Here is a 21,312-nt window from a genome sequence, read left to right as displayed (position 1 = left end):
ATTTAGAGATGTCTTAAAGTCAGGTCAACATCCTCCTTAAAATCAGTGTCTTCTGCAGCTTATGTTTGTGTTTTGACTAACAGGGCTATGTTTCTCCTAAAGTGTCTAACTGAGAAAATAAATAAAGCAAAAACAAATGCTAAAATGCCCCGTGACCCCTCGAGGGACAAGCGGTAGAAAATGGGTTAATGGATGACACTATGGTGTTGAGTCCAGCAGGGAGGAGGCTGTGTAAACAACAGACTGAACGTCAATAACACAAAGTGAGCATGGAATAATAGGATTTAATAAGCTTAAAAAGGCTAAGAAGAAAGTGCGGGTATTAGCACGGTTTTAATGACAATGATTATTTTATTACTGTTTAGAAACCACTCGATCCTAATATGGATACCAAAGTCCGCAGCTCTGGAGCCTCCCTTGTTAGCCCAGTGATTGACCTCTGCTGACTTGACGTTATTGTATTCTTACAAAGAATTCAATTAGCAGCTCCGACCACGGTAGCATTATCTGGGGTCACACTGGTACATAGAAGAGTATTGATCAGGACCTGACCAAAGTTACGTAACGGCACCCGGGGGTGCTCGTTTAAAAGCAGTGTTATTTATGGGCTCTGTGTTTGTGTAGCAACTGCAAGAGGTGCGATTGCACCATGTCTGACCATTTTAACTAAAGGATTGTGTGTGCATGATTAGCTTTAGGAGCATTCAGATAAGTACCTGACCTCAGTCTTTCTTTGCAACCATCACACAAATGCACACCAATCAGCCAGCAAAGTAAAAACAAGCCACACAATCAAATGTGCATCAATATTAATGCTCCTTTAACACATTGCACAGCATTGTCTACAAATCCTCTATAACTGTATCAGTCAGTATGTGTCCATGCACTAAATCATGGGTGTCAAACTCTGGCCCGTGGGCCAAATTTGGCCCGCCGTGTAATTTCATTTGGCCCTTGAGGCAGTATGAAATTAATATTAGAGCTGGCCCGCCAGTTGCCGCTGTAACACCGCATTCACCACTAATACTCATACTTGCCAACCCTCCGGATTTTCTCGGACTCCCAAATTTCAGTGCCCCTCCCGAAAATCTCCCGGGGTAAACATTCTCCCGAATTTCTCCCCATTTCTACCTGGACGACAATATTGGGGGCGTGCATTAACGGCACTGCCTTTAGCGTCCTCTACAACCTGTCGTCACGTCCGCTTTTCCTACATAGAAATAGCGTGCCAACCCAGTCACATAATATATGCGACTTTGACACACACAAGTGAATGCAATGCATACTTGTTCAACAGCAATACAGGTCACACTGAGGGTGGCCGTATAAACAATCTAACAATCTTACAAATATGCACCACACTGTGAACCCACACCAAACAAGAATAACAAACGCATTTCGGGAGAACATCTGCACCGTAACACAACATAAACACAACAGAACAAATACACAGAACCCGTTGCAGCACTAACTCTTCCGGGACGCTACAATATAGCCCCCCCAAGCAATAATTGTTTTACTCATGCACTTTCTCTTGCTACTTCAAGGCTTGAATGTTTGATTAATTTGTTATTGTTATTTTATTTGCAAATGTATTATTAGCCTGCAGAAAAAGTTTATTTTGATATTTACCTCAGAGGGCTGCAAATAGAAAAGAGGCATTCAATTTTTATTTAAACTTTATTTGATATGCCATTAATATTTTTTAATGATTATTATTTAAAACTCGATTTTACATGTCAATATAAAGTTATATAAGCCTTGCTTGTTCAATATTCATTGCAAAACTTGTTCGGGTCCCTATTAAAAGGTTAATTTGTTCAACCTTGGCCCGTGGCTCTCTTCAGTTTTAAATTTTGGCCCACTCTGTATTTGAGTTTGACACCCCTGCACTAAATGGTCCCATTTCTCAAATAATTTGTCTCTAAATAAGCATCCTACAAACCATGGAAACACCCTTAATCCGAACGTATTCGGTTTTTGAAAAGTCTGATTAACACACCTAGATTACGCGATTGAAAACCAGATCTCTCGAGGGATGTGTGCCCAGGAGGGGACTCTTCTAAGGAGCATTCGCCAGTCTCAACGCACAAATACCATTCAATAAAAAAAAAGACAACAAAAACAAAACAGTGAAGTAAATACTAAATTAGACCAGAATACAATGATTTGCAAATCCTTTTCCACCTATATTCAATTGGACACACTGCAAAGACAAGATACTTAACGTCCGAACTGGAACTTTATTTTTCGCAAATATTAGCTCATTTGGAATTTCATGCCTGCCACATGTTTTAAAAAAATCTGGCACAAGTGGCAAAAAAGACTGAGAAAGTTGAGGAATGCTCACTAATGAAATGCGAGGGACTACTGTGCTTGTACATATCTGGGCCAGAGTCTGACTGTAACGAGTTCACCACATTCTGTAATCAATTTGTGAACAAACAGGAGCTCAGAGAGAAGAATGTGAAACGATAGGAGAAAACATTCTTAACATATCTCACTGGCTAATTATTAATGTACCTTCGTGAAACCAAAACAGTGCCGTAAAAGCATGAGTCCTTTTCTGAAATGACCCGTTATCAAAAACAGCATAATTTAACATCCAGTATGTGTAACACGAGCCATCTAAAGATGGTCATTTTAGCAAATAAACTGATTAGACGAAAGCATAGGAGAAGGAACTTCTTATTAAATTCATTAGAGACCAAGTGGGGAGAGTTTTCTTTTCTTCTTTCTCTGTAGCTTCTTTGTTTCCTGAAGCGCTTCTATGTAGGCGTCACCCCTCTGTAATTGCATTAACACAAATGATGTGAGTCCAACATCGACCCACACCAAAAACCAGTTCCTCACAATCCACAGCTGCAGTGAACATGTTTCCGCACACACAGGACGTTCGGACACAGAATGGACAGCTGACATTGATCGTGATTCAGAGGCACTCAGTGCGTTAAATATGTGAATTGTCAATGCCATTCTTTTAGAAGTGGTCATGTTTACTCAGGGTGCATCCACACATGTAGTCCAGTAGTTTGATACATACATATATATATATATATATATATATATATATATATATCTTTTTTTTTTTAAGTATTAAAATTTTACAGAAGTTGTCGGTCACTTTGGCGTCGAAATTTTTGCGTTTTCACTTTCATTTTTGTCCACCGACAAAAAAAAAATATTTTCCGGACCGTAGGATCTACCATAATATAAGGCGCACTGCCGACGAATGGTCTATTTTTTTAATCTTTTTTCATATACAAGGCGCTTTTAAGGAGTCAAATTATTTTATTTCTAAATGGAAAACACTTCCTGGTGGTCTACATAACATGTAATGGTGTTTTTTTGGTCAAAATGTTGCATACATTATGTTTTACAGATCATCTTCAAGCCGCTTTCTGACAGTCGCTTCTGGATGCCCCTTTTTGTGGGCGGTCTTATTTATGTGGCTCACCTACCACAGCGTCTTTTACAACATCTTTGTTGTAGTGGTGTAGCGTGCAAGGACGGGAGTGGAAGAAGTGTCAAAAGATGGAGCTAATTGTTTTAATGACATTCAGACTTTACTTAAATCAATAACGGAGCAGCATCTCCTCATCCGGAAACAGCAACATCGGAAATGTGTCCCGTTAAAAAACGTCCGACCGGAACTCTCTAATAACTAAAGGTCCTTGGGTGAATAATGTAAACTCACTATACCGGTCTCTTTTAGCCCTTTCATGGCGAGTTTACTGACGGATGTAAGTAAGAACTTTACACTACTTTATACAAACGTATTAGAAATGGCACCAGCGGAGGATTAATGTCACATAACAAGAACATAGAGAAAAAGAAGAAGCTTATTGACTACAAAGGTAGACACGCGGAATTTTTCAGGATTTATACAGATCCCAAATACATATCAGCATGTACCTGAAGGTAAGATTTTGCATAATACTGCAAAACAAAACACCAGATAATGTCTTACCTTATATACACACCATAATATTACTTGTATATTGAAACACGTCAAGCAGTGCAGCGTCATAGCTTACCAAAGTCGTACTAAAACATTCTGATCGATCTATAAGCGCCATTTGTAATGTTCTATATTTTTATTGGAACATATAAAATGTTGATGTTGTTTACTTGAGATACATTGCCATCATAGTGCAGTCTACATGTATCTCTTATGTTTGACTGCCATCTACTGCTCACACTTATAATTACAACATATACCAAATAAAATTGCCTCGAGGTTGGTAAGCTAAACCAGAATTATGCTGTACATTAGGCGCACCGGGTTATAAAGCGCACTGTCGAAGTTTGAGAAGAAAAAAAAAAATTTTAAGTGTGCCTTATAGTCGGGAAAATACAGTAATGCCCTCAGTTAAAGGGCCCTTCTAATGCTGACAACATTGGAACTTATTTCACAATTGTGAGCCTAAAAATAATGTCTACAGCTCAAAATCTCCACCAAAATGGACACATTAGTGACTTTAGGCTCGTTTTCTAACAAGTTTCAGTACAATTTGGAATGCCCAATCCAAGAAGGGGTCAGCTTGCATACATTTCCAAATGATGGAATATGAAGAAAAAAATGTACATCTTCAGTCGAATTGACTCGTGCAAAATGTGACGCACCATGCGAGTGGAGTGTAATTTGCAGCAATCGTTATGAAGAAGAAGGGTTTGGATCAAAACAAATTACATGACTCAAGCCAAATGTGGTCCTGAAAATCAGGAGCACCCTTAATGGGCAAAAAACTGAGTCAGGACCTACGGAAAAACTGAGACATAAGATCAGGCCCTTTAAAAATCTTCTGTTTCTTCTTTAATTTCGTTTTCGCTACCTGCCTCCACACTCCAACCATCCGTTTCAACACATGCGTAATCTGTTGAATCGCATACGCCGCTGAAATCCGAGTCTTAATACGAGCTAATACCGCTATACCTTTCTGTGCTATCCGCCATGTTTGTTTCTGTGTGGTCACGCTGTGACGTCACAGGACAATGGACAGGTGGATATAACGACGGTTAAATCAGGCACTTTGAAGCCGTTTTTCGGGATATTGCGTGATGGGTAAATTTTGAGAAAAACTTCAAAAAATAAGCCACTGGGAACTGATTTTATTGGTTTTAACCCTTCAGAAATTGTGTAAATGTTCCCCTTTAACACATGTGATCGGTATCAGTATCGGACAATTTCACTCATGGATGGTCAATATCAGAATCGGTGGCACACATCCCTGATCAGAACATCTGTAGTTGTTAGGTTGCAAGTAAAAGAGGAGTTGTGATGCTTGTTTAATAAATCATGATTGTATCGGTATCAGCTAAACGGATCCAGCTGCAAAAAAATCCCTCCAACCCAACATCTTCTGTCCCGGACCAAAAATGACAAATGTGATCCCATACTAATAGACGCCTGCATATCAGCCTGTCAGCTAAGATGCTGACACACGCTTATGATCAGCACTTTTTACTGCTGTGCTGAGAAACCACAAAGTAGAAACAAGTTCTTGCACTGTTTCCAATCACAACAACAAAAAGGAGACTGGACCTTTTAAGGAAGCACTAACAAAACAAATGCAGCTTAACGACTAACACAACTTGGGTAAAAAAAACAAAAAAAACAATCTACAAATAATGTTTTGAGACCATCACTTTGGCAATTGTAAATACAAAGAAATGAATGTAAATAAACCAAAGAGATGCATAAACCATCAGATAAGCCATCCTATGTGTTCTTATCTATGCAGCATGTGGTTTCACTCAGGTGCAATCAGTAATTACATGTAAATTAGCACCGAGGCTGCTCAGTGTGACTTCAGACTCTAAAAGTAAATGTTTGCTCATTTTAATTCAGATGGGCAAAAAACCAACCATTTATTGTGGGCGAATGCGTGAGTCACAGTTTGACGTGTGAGCATGCTCATCTCACAGCCATGTCGATCCGTTGTTTCCACAACAAAGTTGCTTCCTCTCTGGGATTTGTGCACACTAAATCTTCAATGATTTGCAGCACTACAAATATAAGTCCAATCAAATATTACATATATTTGGCAATAAATTGTTTTTAAATTATTATTATACAACTTAAACTCTTACTTTTAAAACTTGTTTTGAACACAATTGTTTTTAAACGACCAAATCAGTTTAGGTCATTTAATGTGTGTATTTTCGACTCATTAAATTGTAATTAAAATATTGATTAATAGAATAGTAATGACATACTTTATTAGAGAGAACAGAGAGTGAAAATATATTCAAAAATATCTTAAATATTGTAACATTTATAATCAGAATCATCTTTATTGTTATTAATGTATACAAATGTGCAATTCAATTATTCTGAGCATTTCTGTTTCTTGTGGAACAAATTAAAAGCCCTGGAAATATATATGCCATATAAAAATATGCAAATATATTCTGAAACGTTTTAATGTTTGAACTATGTACTGTAGTTTACATTGTATGTATGTACTTTTACTAATATTTAAAATGTAATTGCTTTGTAAATTGTATAATATTTTTTCTGTTTTAATTTTTAAGGGACAACTAATGAAGACTATTATTTTTCGCTAATTCTGTTACGTTTACAGAAATGTTGATTAACGTACACTGTCCCTGTTAAACAAACAAATAATAAATCAAAGAAATAAATGAACAAATAAAAAAATACACTAAAACAACAATAAATAATGTACGATACTCAGCAGTGCAAAGAAGATCAGAGCAAAAGAACTCATTTAAAAGTGATTGTAGTCCTAGATTAATAACTAATTTTAATATTAATGTATAATATTAAGTTAGAGGGAGCAATACGGAAAAATCTTTGACATACTGCCGACTTAATATTTTAAAAAACTTACAAAAAATTACAAAATTAAACGAAAAAGTATGTTAATTAAACATCAACATAAAGTCAAGTTTAACTCCAATCAAGTCAATCCAACTTAATTTGTATTAAAACAAAACAAAAACGCTAAACACAGATTTAAGTGCTAAAGAATAGCAGGGCAGGCATACATAAATGACTGATGAGTAAAAACCTTTCAACCAAGCAATAAACCGTATTTAACTTCAACTTCAGCTTCCTATATTTTATATAAATAAAAAACCATAGTATACTGTTTGTTACTTACAGAAATACTTAATTGGGGTCAACCTCAGTTTTTTTTTTGTTTGTAAATGGGTCAAGAATGGAATTAAATCTCCATACCTGTTTGTCCTCCTGAATCTGCCTCTTATCCTATGTTTCTGCTTCTCTACTGATCATCAGGTCACATGACTTCCTCTGTCTCGGTCTGACAGGTGGGAGGGAGCTGCCAGGTGCTATAGTAAACAAACCCTTGCAGGATGACTTTGCATGTATGTAAAGACCAGGCTAAGATAACAATTATTTATGATAATCATTATTTCAATAGAATCCATGCAGTCTGTGTTTTTGAATGGTGTATCAAGTGCACTTCTAAATATCTGGTACTTTCCGACGTCCCTCCACCTGCTCATCTCTTTGTGCACTGTGCACACATTTAGGGGCCCGTGTGGTTGGACTTGTTCTGCCAGTTCCCGCATACAAAAGACCTGCATGTGGATCCGTTTTGAGGGCGGACAGTCCAGAAACACTCAAAAGCCTCGCCGGACAGACTCCACCAACGCAACATTTTTGTTTACTCTGATTGACAACATCTGAGACTTGGACTGAAAGTCTGACCCCTAAAGGGGTTTCGCAGCCTGCACAATCGAGCGATTGTCAGATTTGTTACTAGACGGGTTCTACACCATATTAGGTTACATAAATTAAACCGGAGATACTGCGAGGGAGGAAAAGAGCGCGCATTGTTCTCTGCTTTTTTAGAGAAACTACCACAGTGCTTCCTCCGCAAGATAAAGATGGCATCAATGGGTGGGCATGCAGGAATCCTATTTAATAAAGCATGTGGTCAAATACTTGCACACTATTTAAGACATTCCTGCTGCTTGATCATGCTGCTTGTATTTTAAGTAAGAAAAAAAAAAAGCATAGATGAAAAGACCCCTGTGATGAAAGGCTGTATTACTATTATTACTTCCCACAGTCCAGCTTCAAACAGGTTATATTTTACAGAATACCAAAAAGCATGTGGGGATGCATAGACGGTGACAGAAGACAAGGCCTGCTTACAGATTCTATACCTGTTGGACCTGTCAGTAGGACCAGACTCATTTCCTCTGTCTAAGCTCCCCAGGATAATACCAGTACAAGACGCAGATAAGCTGTCTGGCTTCGGACAAACTTTTGCTTACAGTACGGTAGACGATTAGCATGTAGGAGGAAAAAATTCAAAGTAGCAACTAGACTTGAAAAACCCCAGAAAACTTGTTAAATACAAACAATCTATATATACACAGTAAGTGTATATACAGTGGGGCAAAAAAGTATTTAGTCAGCCACCGATTGTGCAAGTTCTCCCACTTAAAATGATGACAGAGGTCTGTAATTTTCATCATAGGTACACTTCAACTGGGAGAGACAGAATGTGAAAAAAAAATCCAGGAATTCACATTGTAGGAATTTTAAAGATTTTATTTGTAAATTATGGTGGAAAATAAGTATTTGGTCAACCATTCAAAGCTCTCACTGATGGAAGGAGGTTTTGGCTCAAAATCTCACGACACATGGCCCCATTCATTCTTTCCTTAACACGGATCAATAGTCCTGTGCCCTTAGCAGAAAAAAAGCCCCAAACATGATGTTTCCACCCCCATGCTTCACAGTAGGTAGGGTGTTCTTGGGATACAACTCAGTATTCTTCTTCCTCCAAACACGACGAGTTGGGTTTATACCAAAAAGTTCTATTTTGGTTTCATCTGACCACATGACATTCTCCCAATCCTCTGCTGTACCATCCATGTATCCATTTTGGTATAAACTCAACTCGGCTTCCTCCCACTTCCAAAGACATGCACCTGGGGATAGGTTGATTGGCAACACAAAATTGGCCCTAGTGTGTGAATGTGAGCGTGAATGTTGTCTGTTGGCCCTGCGATGAGGTGACGACTTGTCCAGGGTGTACACCGCCTTCCGCCCGATTGTAGCTGATATAGGCACCGGCGCCCCCCGCGACCCCAAAGGGATAAAGCGGTACAAAAAAATTAATGGATGGATGGATGTATATTTATGTATATATGTGCAAATATGTATGTCTGTGTGTATATAGATGTGTATATGTGTATATACATACATATATATGTATATACATGTGTATGTATATACATATTTTAATATATATATTAAAATATAATATATATATGTGTGTGTGTGAATAAATGTGTTCATATTATATTAATATAATTGGAAATTAAGACTATGTGAAAGTTCGAATCCACCCTGTTTACTTCCTTGATCAATCAATCAATCAATGTTTATTCATATAGCCCTAAATCACAAGTGCCTCAAAGGGCTGCACAAACCACAACAACATCCTCGGTACAGAGCCCACATAAGGGCAAGGAAAAACTCACCCCATTGGGACGTCGGTGCCAGTGACTATGATGACCTCTTTAAAGTTTTGTCATCAATCAGAAATATGAAGCAGCCAAAATGCGCCAAACATGGATAAGTGTGGAGAGAGTGTTTTGCAAGAGTGTTTAGCATTGTCCCCATCATGCATTGTAACTGATTTTAATAGGTGTAATTTAGAATTTTTTTTATCGTGCTTGGACTTTTTTTTTTTTTATACATATAATATCCACAAAATTCAGTGAGCAGCTCGTGTTATTTGTGACAATGTGTATTGACTCTTTTTGTTGATTGCATTTTTTTTGCACCATGACTACGGAAGGATGTTTTTATTGGGTCATATAACTGGATGATTTGTTGAAATATTTTCAAAACACAATTTATGGTCATTGATCTAATTTGTTCATTATTTGTCTAAAATGTATCGTAAATGTACCTGGGTGCCTGATTTCCTTACAAAACTCAGGATGTCTTGCGGGCCGCACTTGGCCCGGGGGCTGTAGTTTGGTCACATATGGCTTACAAAGTAAACATTTTAATTGTAAATTCACAGCAAATTCCTGGCTAATAACAATATCACATCCACATAACATTTACAGCAACGGCAGCTGTAACATCAATGCTGGCCTACTGCCTTCAGTAATGGCATCATTCCCAAATTATGTGGGCTCCATCAATAACCTCGCTAACAACTTTAACGATGCCCTGATTGATCGTATAACACCGCTAAAACTAAAAATAAAAAAAAAAGGTTCCTAAAAGGCGTACGTACCCCCTGGATCTCAGAAGAAACCAGAGCTCTTCAACTATCTTATAGAAAGCTGCAACACAATTCTCCCGTCCAAAGGCAAAACCCAGTAACACAATTTTGGTCAAAACTGAGCTGATAATAATTTTGGAGTTACTAGGTGATATGCTTTACATTAGTGTATGCGATATTGTAATTTGTTCCGTAAGTAAGCTGCTTACTTACGGAAGCTCAGTTTTGACCAAAATCGAGTTACTGGGTTTTGCCTTTGGACGGGAGAATTGTGTGGTTTTCCATCAAGTATGCAGGGATAGTTTAATAACTTATAAACTTGCGCTTACCTTAACTAAAACTAATTACTACTCCAATCTCATTGGCTTCGATAGAAATAGCGGTATAGCTCAGTTGGTAGAGTGGCCTTGCCAGAAACTTGAGGATTCCAGGTTCGATCCCCGCTTTTGCCACCCTAGTTACTGCCGTTGTGTCCTTGGAAAAAGACACTTTACCCACCTGCTCCCAGTGCCACCCACACTGGTTTAAATGTAACTTAGATAATGGATTACACAATGTAAAGCGCTTTGAGTCACTAAAGAAAAGCACTATATAAATATAATTCACAAATAATCCTAAATATTTGTAGCATCGCTAACCTGACAAGGAATTTCTCCTGTAATTAACGTTTCAATGGAACACATTTAGAGACAAATGAGTTGGAATTTACAGTCATTAGCTGTGATATTTCAGAGGACTACGATTGCAGTATTTTATTGTGAAAACACTTGATTATTGTGAAATATAAGGGTATCTTAATTTGTACAGCAATTTGTTGTAATGTTACAGTAAATTTTGATTACATTATTGTAAAAAAAAAAAAAAAAATGTTAAAATGCTGTGAAATCCTGGTGTTTGCTTACAGCACAACAACGTAGCCCGCAAGGACCAGATGAGTTAACTCAAATAGCAGCACTTACCAGTGAGCTGCCTCTATTTTTTAAATTTCATTTATTTACTAGCAAGCTTATCTCGCTTTGCTGGACATTTTTAATTCTAAGAGAGACAAAACTTTCATTTATTTACTAGCAAGCTTATCTCGCTTTGCTCGACATTTTTAATTCTAAGAGAGACAAAACTCAAATAGAATTTGAAAATCCAAGAAAATATTTTAAAGACTTGGTCTTCACTTTTTTAAATAGATTCATTTTTATTTTTATTTTGCTTCTTATAACTTTCAGAAAGACAATTTTAGAGAAAAAATACAACCTTAAAAATGATTTTAGGATTTTTAAACATATATACCTTTTTACCTTTTAAATTCCTTCCTCTTCTTTCCTGACAATTTAAATCAATGTTTAAGTATTTTTTTTTATTGTAAAAAATAATAAAAACAAATGTATTTAATTTTTCATTTTAGCTTCTGTTTTTTCGACGAAGAATATTTGTGAAATATTTCTTCAAACTTATTATGATTAAAATTCAAAAACATTATTCTGGCAAATCTACAAAATCTGTAAAATCAAATTTAAATCATATTTCAAAGTCTTTTGAATTTCTTTTAATATTTTTGTTCTGGAAAATGTAGGAGAAATAATGATTTGTCTTTGTTAGAAGTATAGCTTGGTCCAATTTGTTATACTTTCTAACAAAGTGTAGATTGGATTTTAACCTATTTAAAACGTGTCATCAAAAATATATATTTATTGTGAGAAATCATTAAAATGATCAGTGTTTCCACAAAGATAAATATCATTAATGATTAATAATAACATAGAGTTAAAGGTAAATTGAGCAAATTGGCTATTTCTGGCAATTTATTTAAGTGTGTATCAAACTGGTAACCCTTCGTATTAATCAGTACCCAAGAAGTAGCTCTTGGTTTCAAAAAGGTTGGTGACCCCTGGTTTACAGTGTTGTAAAGTTACCCCTCGGATGTTGCAATGAGCACCTGAATAACTAACTTTGTGCTGTGCTTTGCTTTTTCTTTGGATTCGGCTGTTCCTATTCCGTGACGCTACCGCAGACCAGTTGATGGCAAAGAGGAAAAACAAGTGGTTGTGGAATGAGAAACCAAGGAGAGAGAAAATCGGTAAGTAGGATCCTTACCTCTGCCGTGGCTGCTCAGTACAATACATATGTGTGCGTGAATGTTGCCGGTTCAAAACAAAATACTCTGCAAAATAAGGCTGACCATTTAAAAAAAAAAACAGCTGCAGCGAGGTAATCACATCCTTTTACTGGAGTTGAAAAGAGCAAGAAGATAATAAGACAATAGTCGGTGCATGAGAAGCTGTCAGAGTTTATTTTCAATTAAGTTGCTGACATTTAGGGACAAAGAGGTCAGTGAGGGGTCTGCACGCCTTCGTGCACTTGCAGACCTTTTCCCTCCTGTGAAGGTCAGTAGGTCCTGCCTGTCCCATGACTACGACGCTATTGTTTAACGCTGCATCAACTGTTTACTTTGCCCATTCTGCCGCCTATTGATTGATTGGAATGAACAGTTCTGGTCACCTCGACATGTCGGACTCACTCATGCACACTCGTGCAATTTACAGTCGTGGTCAAAGGTTTATATACACTTGTGAAGGACATAATGACGTGGCTGTCTTGAGTTTCAAATAATTTCTATAACTCTTATTGTTTTGTTTTTTTTGGTGATAGAGTGATTGGAGCACATACTTGTTGGTCACAAAAAACATTCATGAAGTTCGGTTCTTTTAAAGGCCTACTGAAACCCACTACTACCGACCACGCAGTCTGATAGTTTATATATCAATGATGAAATATTAACATTGCAACACATGCCAATACGGCCTTTTTAGTTTGCTAAATTGCAATTTTAAATTTCCCGGGAGTTTCTTGTTGAAAACGTCTCTGAATGATGACGTGTACGCGTGACGTCACGGACTGTTAGGAAATATTAGTGTTGCGCACACACACAGCTAAAAGTCGTCTGCTTTAACCGCATAATTACACAGTATTTTGGACATCTGTGTTGCTGAATCTTTTGCAATTTGTTCAATTAATAATGGAGAAGTCAAAGTAGAAAGATGGAGTTGGGAAGCTTTAGCCTTTAGCCACACAAACACAAGGTGATTCCTTGTTTAAAATTCCCGGAGGTGAAGCTTTACTATGGATCAGAGCGGTCAAGCGAACATGGATCCCGAACAAATGTCAAACAGCAGTTTTTGGTGAGAAAATTGTGGTAAAAAGTCGCCACTTACCGGAGATCAGCTGAGCTTGTGCTGTCCATGCAGCTGCCGTCGACTTCCATCAGACACTGGCCTCAAGACACTCGTGGACACACCCTTCCGACTATCAGGTACTATCAAACTCACTAAAACACTAGCAACACAATAGAAAGATAAGGGATTTCCCAGAAGTATCCTAGTAAATGTGTCTAAAAACATCTGAATTTGTCCCAGTGCAATCATGTTTTGTTTTTTTAACTTGATTTTTTTTTATTTAGTTTTTTTCTAGTCGGTCGCTATCAATATCCTCAAACACAAATCTTTCATCCTCGCTCAAATTAATGGGGAAATTGTCGTTTTCTCGGTCCAAATAACTCTTTTTGTTGGAGGCTCCCATTAAAAACAATGTGAGGATGTGAGGAGCCCTCACACCGGTGACGTCATCGTCTGCGACTTCCGGTAAAGGCAGGGCTTTACTGTTAGTGACCAAAAGTTGCGAACTTTATCGTCGATGTTCTCTACTAAATCCTTTCAGCAAAAATATGGCAATATCGCGAAATGATCAAGTATGACACATAGAATGGACCTGCTATCCCCGTTTAAATAAGAAAATCGCATTTCAGTAGGCCTTTATGAATTTATTATGGGTCTACTGAAAATGTGACCAAATCTGCTGGGTCAAAAGTATACATACAGCAATGTTAATATTTGGTTACATGTCCCTTGGCAAGTTTCACTGCAATAAGGCGCTTTTGGTAGCCATCCACAAGCTTCTGGTTGAATTTTTGACCACTCCTCTTGACATAATTGGTGCATTTCAGCTACATTTGTTGGTTTTCTGACATGGACTTGTTTCTCCAGCAAAGTCAGGACTTTGGGAAGGCCAAAGTCCAAAGTACGCCCCGCCACACATTCTGGAAATGCTATTGCAAAAATAAAAAAGAACATTAAAAATATTGGAATGAGGTGCAATCTATTGAGAAATAGATGCTATGTTGATACAAAGCTGCCAAGCAGGCTGTTTTTTTTCTTCTTTTGTCTTTATTTTACAATGTAAAAAACATCTTTACCATTAATTGATTAACGTGGACCCTGACTTAAACAAGTTGAAAAACTTATTTGGGTGTTACAATTTAGTGGTCAATTGTACGGAATATGTACTGAACTGTGCAATCTACTAATTACAAGTTTCAATCAATCAATTATTTATTTTTTATTTTTTTGCCATTGTTCCAAAAAAAAATAATGACAAAAAAATCCATGTTAGAATTAATTATTTTCAAAGCCCCAATTAGTTCAAATATTTCACTTTAAAATGTTTTATGTGGTAAATATTGCATATATTGTGCAGTTGCCATACAAAACAAAGTTTTCCTTCACAAAAGAGCATAAAACAAACAAAATAATAGTTAAAACGTAAAATCGACAGATATATATGAAGTTGATCTCGTAACTTAAGTGTTGAAAGTTTAAAAAAAAAACCTTAATAAAAATGTATCACTTTCTGAGTGGGGCACCTTTTGGATCCCAAATATATTCAGTGGTATTTTATTTATCTTTTCACTGTGATTACTCAAAAATAATAAAGAATTAAAATAAATGGTTTCCTGCATTATTGCTCTTTTAGGGCTCTAATTACTAAATACTACATATTTCAGTTTTACTATTAAAAAACAAAGATGTTTTTGACAGAAAAGCCATAAAAACTTTCTTTTTTTTTTTTTTTTAAGTTGATATAGAGATTTACTGTAAGCGTTAAATAAAAACTAATAATAAAAATGTGACTTATTTTTAACATTTCCTTAACTGAGACCCTTTATGGTCCCCGGGACCCCTAAAGGTAAAATACATTTTAAAAATACATTTATTTTGTTCTGGTTTGAAAATAAAAAATATCAAAATGGCCCCCGCATGCTTTAATTTTTTTGTGTGCGGCCCTCAGTGGAAAAAGTTTGGACACCCCTGTCCTGTTGGAACACTCAACTGCGCCCAAGACCCAACCTCAGGGCGGATGATTTTAGGTTGTCCTAAAGAATTTGTCCCGTTTACTCTCTGTAAAGCACCAGTTCCATTGGCAGCAAAACAGGCCCAGAGCATAATACTACCACCACCATGCTTGACGGTAGGTGTGGTGTTCCTGGGATTAAAGGCCTCACCTTTTCTCCTCCACGTATTGTGGCCAAACAGCTCAAATTTAGTTTCATCTGACATCACACGGACAAAGATAAATAAGCCCTTTTAGAGGCTTATAGTTTCCTTTGTGCACAATAATTTTAGCTGTTTGCAAACACACCCAATCATTACATTTCAATATTTTTTGTTCATTAATTAAAGAGGTTGAATGTTCTTTATATAATTTTTGTATTTTTGTAGCTGACCTCTTCTGTAACACGGTTAGCGAATTAAGTAAACTATTGTAGTTATTTCCCTGTACTTCTACACAGTGATTTTTGGTTCAATATATATTTTGCTTATTTCGTTATAAAATATATTCCTTGCTACCTTATCCATCCATCCATCCATTTTCTACCGCTTATTCCCTTTCGGGGTCGCGGGGGGCTTGCTACCTTATGTTGGATATTTTTATTTGAGGTTTACAGTTAATTTTATAATTTCTTATTTAAATTAGATTTTTTTCTACCCTGTCAATGTTTAATTTGTCTATTTGTATTTGTGTTTGACTTCCTCTTCGATCTTTACCAGATAGCATTATTTTAGTTTTACTCTCTTTAATTTGTTCATTTCTTCTGTTGTTACTTGTATTAGCTTGTGTGTTCTCTCCTGAACAAAACACAGTCGTATCGTCTGAAAATAGAACTAACTTTAAAAGGGAACTGCACTTTTTATTTATTCATACATTTTTTCCCAATCATCCAGAATCCTCGTGAGAGACAAAAACATTCACATTTTTTCTTTTTATATGCATTCCAGTTCATAAACACTTGCAAAAGTCAGCTAACAATGGAGCCAATTCGAGTCGCTATATTCTGCCTATAAAAAAAAACATTAAGGTTTTATAGACAGACTGTAAGTATATATGTAATGTAGTAATGAACACATTCATGATGAAATGTAATATTTATGTATTTTGCTCATTTTAATCAAACGGCGGCGTATTAATTTCACAGATGCATCACAACAACACTATCAAACATTAATAAACCATCACTTAAGGCATACCTGGACAAAATACGGCCTGCGGGCCACATGCGGCCCATTAAGATTTTCAAACCGGCCCGTCAGACTTTCTTTTTTTTAGACCTTTAACACCAAAACTGTTGCCGCCATTATGATGTGCAGTGCTCTTTTTAAATGACCAAAAGTCATTGAACTATAGAAAGTATTTCAATGGTTGAAATCTGCGCTTTTGAGTTATATTCGAGTTATTACGTTAATCTACGTCACAGCAGCTTAGACGAGGAAGAAACCAGAGCGGGAGGGGTTTGGTCTTCAGAACAGTCAGCCCGAAACGCATGTCAGGAACAGATGCGGAAGCAAATTTTTACAAAATATTTCTGAAAATAAAGTTTGTCTCCGTTAGCGCTTACAATAACAATATTGGTAATACTTGATTAATATTCAGGTAAAAGGAGTATTGCAGTCGGTCTTTAAATGTTTTTTTTTAGTTTACCTGCCACGACCGGTCTTTTTCGGTCATGTCCTTTGTTTAATTTATTGTTGTTCACCTGAGTTAAACGTTTGTTTATGTTTCTTGTTGCTAGATGTGTCTTAGCTCACGCACCTGTTTCTGTTTATTGATTAATGGGGCCACCTGTCATCACCGCTAATCCTCTCTCTTATTTATATCCGTCTCGCCATTCAGCAGGCGTGTGTCCAATGTTCGTGTTTACGACAAGTTACGTTCGTAACGTATGGTTAACTACTACCTTGGTTAAGTCCCGTTTTTGATGCTGAATGACCAAGCTTTAATTCTTCGGTGCACTTCCAGCCGCACGACGTTTTTGAATTTTCGCCCTATCTTTGTGCATTACAAGATTCTTACATGCATCCGCATCCTGGAAACAAAACCTCGCTACCATGCGTCCAGTCCGTGACAGTCCTATTAGTGGCATTGTTAGCCACTTCATTCTTGCCGTATATGGTTTTCTACACCAAAATTAATCTATTTATTAAACTACTTCTTCTTCTCCAAATTTTGGCGCGCTCTACCTTCCACATGTTTCACCCGATTCAAACCGTTCCAACTTCAAACTGTTCAGCCTATTCAGGAATTGCTTTTTCTTGACAAATTCCAAAAATTCCCAGATTTCCCAGAATTCCAGTTACCATTAAAAAAGAAAGGGGCCGTTTTTCAAACTTCCACCATGTCCGCATTTTTCAAGCTATTCAAACCATTCCACCTTTTGAGTTATATTCGAGTTATTACGTTAATCTACGTCACAGCAGCTTAGACGAGGAAGAAACCAGAGCGGGAGGGGTTTGGTCTTCAGAACAGTCAGCCCGAAACGCATGTCAGGAACAGATGCGTAAGCAAATTTTTACAAAATATTTCTGCATAAAAGTGATAATATATCATATTGTAGATGTTTGTTACAATTTTTGTTGTAAAGGATCTGAGAAGTAAAAGAGGAGCGATGTTCATATGTTGTTAATATTCAGTGTTTTATTGTTCATAGTTAATATTGTAAATCCCACCTTTGTATTCTAATGTACATTTTGGGTGTTCCATTTAGTAAAAAACTGTAACATTTAATTCCGTTTGTTTGAGCTGGTCTGCCATAACTTTTTTAGAGCTTAGAACTTTTTATGACATTGTGACTTTTGGTATTAGTGCTCCTGGAAAAAAAGGGTCCCAAACACACATACTGCACAGCAGATTTTACAGCTAAATGTGCATATATCATTAATACACAAATACACTTTGGCCCCCCTAGGCACATTTTTTCTCTCAATGTGGCTTCCGAGTCGAAATATTTGCACAGCTCTGACTCGCTGAAGGTGTGCATGTACTAAAACCCGTGCAAACTTGACAACACACGCAAATCCATCCATCCATCCATTTTTCTACCGCTTATTCCCTTTCGGGGTCGCGGGGGGCGCTGGCGCCTATCTCAGCTACAATCGGGCGGAAGGCGGGGTACACCCTGGACAAGTCGCCACCTCATCGCAGAACACACGCAAAGCTGATCTGCTAAACTGGATTGCGTCTGTTAATTAAGCAGAATAAGGCGTGCAAAGCCTTTCTGTTTTCATAACGTGTAGAATATATGCTGATTGTCAAAATGCCCACAATATCGTAAGGAGAAAATGCAAATATAATTATTTTGCACGCGCAATATTAATCATCAGCACTAATAACTGTTTGCCAGCACCATTTTGTGTTTTTTTTTTTAAACACGTGTCATGAACAGATGAGAATTCGTGTCATTCATGTGTGTGTTAACATTTTGGACGGTCAGAAATAAAAAAAAATAATTGTATTGCTGCTAGAGGATTTAGGGGGCTAATATAAACATATTAAATTGATGCGTTTTGATGTCTGTTAGTATTTTTTTTTATGACAATAATTTTTTTCACATAGAATATTGACTAGTAACATGTACACTATATGATAAAAAGTTCTTGAAGTATGCTTTTTTTTTTTGCGTTTTGAGCACAGTAACCCTGGATTTCCACTTAATGCGGAACGGTCGCGCCTCGCACTCTTTCCGCTTTTATTCAAGTCAACGTGTCAATCTCCACCGCCCGCGGAACATCACTGACATGCCGCTGCCGTTCCGCATTCCAGCGCTAAATATACGCAGAGTTTCTTTTATTTCCGGACTCTGCAAAAAATCTGGTCAATTCTGCTCAAATCTCCTTGTGTTGGACAGGAAGTCATGCACAAACACAACATATCCAGTTGACTTTCAAAATAAAATACTTTGTCTTCAAGGCGCATCGTATTTTACACTTTAAAACAGGGGTGTCAGACTCATTTTAGCTCGGGGGCCGCATGGAGGAAAATCTGTGCACACGCGGGCCGGACTATTAAAATTGTGGCATTAAAACTAAAGACAACTTCAGATTGTTTTCTTTGTCTTACTTTGGCCAAAAATAGAACAAACATACTCTGAAAACATTACAATAAAAACATTTTTTTTTAAATACCGGCAGCGATAAAGTTTAGATTCATTAAGAAAAGAAGAAAGTGACAAAAAAGTGGGACCTCAAAAATGTACCGTGGAACCCCATTTTTATGACTTGATGGGGTCCCTGGGACCCCATTTTGAAAATTCTTAGCGCAAACACTGATGAGTGTGTGCAAAACAGCAGCAGGCGGCTGTGGCCTGCGGGCCGGTTCTAATACTAATCAAATATCATCCCGGGGGCCATAGATAATTCATTTTTGACTTTGACACCCGTGCTTTAAAAGGTCCAAATGAGCGGCGATGGACATGAAGTCCACTTGTTGAAGGTTTTCAGATAGTGCCAGCTTCTTGTTTTTTTTAACCCTTTGTGTGGATTAAAATGATATCAGTCGTCATCACAATGAGAGCAGACATTGTACAGTAAGCGTTCGTTTTATGTTTGTAGTTTGTATTTCTTGTTTAGCATTCAGCAGTTCTGCTACATGATGCTTAGTGTTTCACTAAAGTTGGATCTGTTTAGCAGAGCTTCTAAAACTTGTAGCTCATCCTCTTTATATTCAGGATCAACGATATAAGGTTCTGGACCATCATTTGTCCCAAAGTAGTCATTATTGGCTCCCACAAAGTCTGCATGATTTGCATTGGTGTTGGTGATCAATGGATCTGCGGTTCTGACCTCTATGTCACGCGACCACGTGACTGGCTAACTCGTTATCTCCCAAAATGGCTCGAGAATCTCCGTGAGATTGATACTATTTTATCATATCTATTTATCAAGTAGGCCCTGCAATGAGGAGGCGACTTGTCCAGGGTGTACCCCGCCTTCTGCCAGATTGTAGCTGAGATAGGCACCAGCGCACTCCGCGCCCCCAAAGGGAATAAGCGGTAGAAATAGAATGGATGGATATTTATTAAGTATTTTTTAAAGACATTCTGTGTCATGAATCAGATAAATATGATAATTCCTTCAACGTAGAGGCAACTTATTTTCCCACTCTACTGGTACTTTAAGATTAAAGGTGTCTTTCTCGAGTAGGTTGACTGTCAAAATTTACCAGCGTCTCTGTTTATGGCTACATCCTTCTACTATCCAGGTGATAGGCAGGATCTATAATCTAGAATTAACTTTTACCAACTCGGAGGCGATGCAGCAGCTCACAGGCTGCTAGAATGAACTTTTACCAACTCAGAGGCGATGCAGCAGCTCACAGGCTCAGTATGTCAATCTAGCAGCATAAGTTAGTTACTCTCTGTGATCACGGTGCCGCTGAAAATAAAGTTTGTCTCCGTTAGCGCTTACAATAACAATATTGGTAATACTTGATTAATATTCAGGTAAAAGGAGTATTGCAGTCGGTTTTTAAATGTTTTTTTTTTAGTTTACCTGCCACGACCGGTCTTTTTCGGTCATGTCCTTTGTTTAATTTATTGTTGTTCTCCTGAGTAAACGTTTGTTTATGTTTCTTGTTGCTAGATGTGTCTTAGCTCACGCACCTGTTTCTGTTTATTGATTAATGGGGCCACCTGTCATCACCGCTAATCCTCTCTCTTATTTATATCCGTCTTGCCATTCAGCAGGCGCGTGTCCAATGTTCGTGTTTACGACAAGTTAGGTTCGTAACATCTGGTTAACTACTACCTTGGTTAAGTCCCGTTTTTGATGCTGAATGACCAAGCTTTAATTCTTCGGTGCACTTCCAGCCGCACGTCGTTTTTGGATTTTCGCCCTATCTTTGTGCATTAAAAGATTCTTACATGCATTCGCATACTGGAAACAAAACCTCGCTACCATGCGTC

General features: G+C 37.4%; 1 protein-coding gene and 1 long non-coding RNA gene across 7 annotated transcripts in view; one reads left to right on the top strand and one right to left on the bottom strand.

Annotated features, from left to right (window-relative positions):
* Window positions 1-21,312, top strand: part of LOC133553582 (uncharacterized) — a 124,297-nt gene that overhangs the window by 42,386 nt on the left and 60,599 nt on the right. For all 3 annotated transcript variants that reach the window (XR_009806954.1, XR_009806953.1, XR_009806952.1), the window contains one exon: window positions 12,256-12,321. This is a non-coding gene — a long non-coding RNA (uncharacterized LOC133553582). The remainder of the gene's footprint in view (window positions 1-12,255; window positions 12,322-21,312) is intronic.
* n4bp3 (NEDD4 binding protein 3) overlaps window positions 1-21,312 on the bottom strand; it is a 75,527-nt gene that overhangs the window by 47,807 nt on the left and 6,408 nt on the right. For 2 of the 4 annotated variants that reach the window (XM_061901942.1, XM_061901941.1), the window contains exon 1: window positions 7,208-7,483. The exons of the other annotated variants lie outside the window; for them this stretch is intronic. The gene's annotated coding sequence lies outside the window, so the exon portion shown is untranslated. Of the gene's footprint in view, window positions 1-7,207; window positions 7,484-21,312 lie in introns of those variants that run through there. 4 annotated transcript variants of the gene reach the window in all.

Source organism: Nerophis ophidion, linkage group LG05, assembly GCF_033978795.1.
Source record: "Nerophis ophidion isolate RoL-2023_Sa linkage group LG05, RoL_Noph_v1.0, whole genome shotgun sequence".
NCBI lineage: Eukaryota > Metazoa > Chordata > Actinopteri > Syngnathiformes > Syngnathidae > Nerophis > Nerophis ophidion.
Note: the sequence above shows the minus strand (reverse complement) of the source record. Positions and strands in the feature narration are given on the sequence as shown.